The sequence below is a fragment of the Apium graveolens genome, chromosome 5 (genome assembly GCF_009905375.1).
Source record: "Apium graveolens cultivar Ventura chromosome 5, ASM990537v1, whole genome shotgun sequence".
NCBI classification, from domain to species: Eukaryota; Viridiplantae; Streptophyta; class Magnoliopsida; order Apiales; family Apiaceae; genus Apium; species Apium graveolens.
The window spans coordinates 72,837,975-72,842,923 of record NC_133651.1 but is presented as its reverse complement, the minus strand read 5'-3'; the positions used below and the strand labels follow the sequence as shown (position 1 = coordinate 72,842,923).

Genomic DNA, 4,949 nt, shown 5'->3' with positions numbered 1-4,949 from the left:
TAATAAGATCCCGGATATGATCCCTCAAACGATTAGCAAGAACGAACGATAAACGAGTCGTACAACAATTAAACGACAAGTAATGCAAGAGAGATTAGTGCAAGGATTAAGGATGATAATCAAGAAATTAAGCAAGGATTAGCATAAAAAGATGCTTCCACCATCAAGTGATGATAAGTGGCAAATGATGAAGTTACCAAGGTGATGTCATGCTTAGTCACAGTCCACTCACTTTATTCAACCAATTAATCACCCAAATATCCCATTCACTTCCATTTTCCACCACAAACACATTTAGCAAAGTAAAACCCCTCCCAAGAAGAAGAAGCTCTCGGCCTTCTTCATTTTTCAAGGAGAAAAATTCCAAAAATCAAGATTCAAGCTTTGTTAAATTACAAGGTAATTATCTAAGGTCCCTTATGATTAGTTCTGGCTATCCTAGAAGTTTTAGCCTCCAATTCTTCATTAATCTCTTCCAATAAATCAAGGAAGAAGATGATGAATAATGTTTTCAAGTTACTAACTTTGTTTTCTTTGTTTTTCCTTTAAGATCCAAGCATTCCTAAGCAATCTCAAGGCTTCTTAAGGCTTCCTAGCTACTCTAATCACTCCAAGGAAGGTATAACACCTCCAAACCCTAACTTTACTTTGAGTATTAGGATTGGTTTGATTGTTATAGTAAATGAGAATCATGATGCTTGTGTGTTTAGAGTTTGGATTGGATTTGTAGTGATTTGGATGTTGAAATCTTGTTTATAGTTAATGAAACTTAAGTATAGTTAGTAGATCATGTTTGGGGTTGAATGAATTGGAAAATCTTGAGATTTGGGGACTGATGTAGTAAGGTTTGGATTAGGTTTGGTTGTATTGTTGGTTGTGAGTGGAATTGTGGTTGTTTGGAGTGGTTTAAAACTTGGTAATCGTGTAAACATAGCCGTCGTAATGCCCAATTTCATACAACTGCTTGTTCTTAGTGTTCGGGACAGAGAGCTAACTGTTGAATCTGTGACTTTTCCATGTTTAGCTAGATTATGTTGTAAGCTTCGTAACGGTTAATTTATTAAAAATGGTGGAGCCGAGGGTACTCGAGCGACTTATGTGAATCGTTAAGCGCAAAAGCGAACGTTAGGGTCTAATTGGTTAAAGACTAGTTTATTAAGAGACCGTGGTTTAATTCCAACTTATATGTTGTTTATAGGTTACCAGACTCGCCCCAGGCCTTTTACCACCCCCAGTCGCTTAGGAAAGTTTTCTACCCGTTATACTGTTGTTGTGATGTAATTTATTGATGCATTATCTTGAGATAAGTGCATGGTTATTATTAGCAAAGTCTTGCGATATATTGGAGCATGTGATATGATATTTATATGCATGCCTGTTTCATAATCTTGATATTCTATTATCAATTCAATGCTTATAAACTGCATAATACCTATGCTAGAGATAAGCAGTAGTTGTGTAAACCCTTAGTATAGGGGACCCAAAGGTGAACATTTTTCTAAACCGGGAGTCGATGTTCCCGAGTATAATATATGTATATTTATATGTATATATATAATTTTCTATAACTCTTAATCGAATAAGGTATATTCGATAGTTTTGAATAATAATCAAATTTTATTTTTGATTATTCAAATAAAGATCGTACTTTCGTATAAGTATATCTTTGTTATTATTATTCGTTTCAAGTATGAGTTTTTAAAACTTCTACTTCATTTATTTTTATAAAGATTATCCTTTATAGGAATATTATTTAAATAATAATATTCAGATATTTTCCAATATAGCGGGACTGATTTATTTTATTAAATCAGCATTACTCCAAACATTCTTAAAATGTTTTCGAGTCTTCAAATGATTTTAAAAGTTAGAGTGGATCCCAAAACTCGTTTTCAAATTTAAGATCTTCCTTTCTAAGGGGGCTTGAATACTTGCTCAGAAATCTGAGGGATCCGGCTCTGTGGTGTAATTTATATTCGCAACGAGGTTGCTGTTTTGAGAAAACAATTTGATTACTTGCCCAACGTTCGGGAAGTAAGTCCATCTAATTGAGTCGGCATAAGTGACAGGTCGGGGTACGGTCTATCAAGGTGTAAGAGGCCGGGTGACAGTCCATCAACGCGTGAGTGGCCGGGTAACGGTCTAGCACGAGGTCCTAATACGGCCAGGGTGATGACCGGCGAGGAATTCATCCATCTACAGTATAAAAGGTTACTTATTGGTATCTTTGCCTGATCAGCAAGATATCAGGTTTATGCCAAAATTCTCTTCATTCCAAATTCATTGGATATTACAACTCTGTCTATACTTTTCATGATAGAGGTTTTCAGGGAAAGTATAATATATAGGTGTATATATATATCAGGACTTAATGAAGTATCTCGTAACTTCATTTCATTCAAATAATATTTCAAAGATTGAATCCACTCAAGTCTTATCTTATAGTCTCATCTATGTGACGAACTTCAAAAACTTTTATACTTTGAACAGTGGTAGTTCAAATAGTTTTCTAAAATGATATAAGTATAGTGAAGTATTTGGTAACTTCATCTCCCTTTAAGCTTATATCCAGTAATTAATTATCTTACACTTGATAAGAATTTCCAGTAAGTTATCCATTTAGATACTTGCATTATTGATTACACTATATATTATCTTATGAGCTGTAATGCTCACTCTTGCTCTATTTCTTTATCACACAACAACAGTTAGGAAATATTGCCAGACTCAAGCAGACCCAGCACAAGAGCGTGGGAAGCGTCCCGCGTCTTCCCGTTGATATCATAGCTGCTATAGCTGCAGAGGTAGATCTATCTGTAGATCAGGAATTCTACTTTTGGGAATCAAGTATGTATAATTATAACTTGTGGCAAATAATGGAAATTAACTATAAACTTATTAAGTAATCATTTTGGGTTGTAATAACTTTTAAATTGTGGATTCAAGGACTTGTACTTATTTCAATTTCATCTCTGAGACTATAATGGGTTGTGGTGTGTGTTATTGTGGGGTCACAACATGAGGTTATTTATTTTTAATTAAGTTAAGTGATATTTATGGAAAGAAAGATCGTGACGACCCGGATCCCCGCCCTCGGATCTGGGGGTGTTACATTTTTCTTCTACAGCCTCTTAGGAAAATGAGGTGAATGATAGATCTGCTTCTCCCCTGTATTACCCTCAGGAGGAGTGTGTTCAACAGTAGTCTTCCTTAGTTCCACTTCCGCTTCCTTCTACACTTCTTCTTCAGCCACGGCTTCTTCATCTGAAACTTGAGAGGGTTCGGGATTGGCAACCTTCCCAGACCTCAATGTAATTTCCTTTACCTGATCCTTAGCTTCCCTCTTTCCTGGCACTTCAGTGTCACTAGGGAGTGTACCAGGTTGACGATTTAGCAAGGCATTGGCAATTTATCCAATTCAATTTTCCAAGGTCTTGATAGAAACCGATTGGCTTTTGCACATGAGCCTCAACTCCTCCAATTCAGATTTTTCATTAGACTGTTGCAGCTGGAGTTGATGTTTTGGTGCGTATTGCGGTTGCTGAAAACCAGGAGGGTTGTACTGCTTTGCTGGAGACTGCTGATAAGGCTGTTAAACCGTATTTTAAGAATTGCTCCAACTGAAATTGGGATGATTGCGGTTGTTAGGATGATAGGTGGCTGGCACAGGCTACTGCGACCTCTGAAAGTTACTCATGAACTGAGCTGATTCACTAGAAATAGCACACTGCTCCGTCTCATGGGCACCAACACAAAGCTCACAGACACTAGTGATCTGATTAACTCCATAATTAGCCAAAGAATCCACCTTCATCGTCAAAGCCTTAAGCTGAGCAGCTATAGCAGTAGCTGCATCTAACTCCAGAATTCATGCTAACTTGCCCTGAGATAGTCTCTGAGCAGGATTCTAGTATTCATTCGCAACCATCAGTTCAATCAATTCATAAGCTTCATCGTAGCTTTTAGCCCACAAGGCTCCTCCTGATGCTGCATCAAGCATGGGTCTAGAAGTAGCACCCAAACCATTATAGAAGCTGTTGATGATCATCCAGTCAGGCATCCCATGATGAGGGCACTCCCTAAGCATCTCCTTATAGCGACCCAAGCCTCACATAAAGATTCTCCAGATTGTTGAGCAAATTGAGTAAGTGCGTTTCTGATTGCAGTAGTCTTCGCCATAGGAAAGAATTTAGTTAAGAACTTTTGAGCAAGATCCTCCCATTTGGTGATAGACCCTGGTGGCAGAGAATGTAACCAGCACTTAGCTTTATCCCGCAGAGAGAATGGGAAAAGCCTCAACAAAATAGCATCTTCAGAAACTCCATTGAACTTGAAAATATCGCAGATCTCTATGAAATCTCTGATGTGCATGTTGGGGTCTTTTGTCAGAGAACCCCCAAACTGAACTGAGTTATGTATCATCTAAATCATGCTCGACTTGATCTCAAAGGTATTAGCCGAGATGGCTGGTCAAACAATGCTAGACTGAATATCATTAATCTTCGGTTGAGAGTAATCCATCAAAGCCTTCAGATTCACTTCTGGTTCTCCCATTGCAATAAGTGCTTCTTCTTCAAATTTCTCCTCGACAAGAACTTCCTCAAAAAATTCCTTACTACAACTTCTTCCTCAGCTTGATCCAGTATTCTCTTACGAGATCGAGAACGCGTATGAATACACGCTCGCTAGAGTACCTGAAACACGACAAGGAAACAAGTAAGTAAAATATCCGAGTAACTGAACTTTAATGAACACTGATGACAAACACATAAACTAAAAATTAATACCGAGTCCCCGGCAGCGGCGCCAAAAACTTGTTAGGACGAAATCACGCGCTAATATTCATGCAAGTATACATGATCGCAAATAATATAGAATTAATTCTTGTTCGTTCCCACATGGACTGGTTTAAGTGAATTTTAATCAATGTACTTATGCAACAATGGTGT

General features: G+C 37.6%; 1 non-coding gene across 1 annotated transcript; it reads left to right on the top strand.

Annotated features, from left to right (window-relative positions):
* Nucleotides 1-4,058: 4,058 nt before the first annotated feature.
* Nucleotides 4,059-4,164, top strand: LOC141662434 (small nucleolar RNA R71). Its single transcript, XR_012550551.1, has one exon. It is a non-coding gene; the product is annotated as a small nucleolar RNA R71 (small nucleolar RNA).
* Nucleotides 4,165-4,949: the final 785 nt, after the last annotated feature.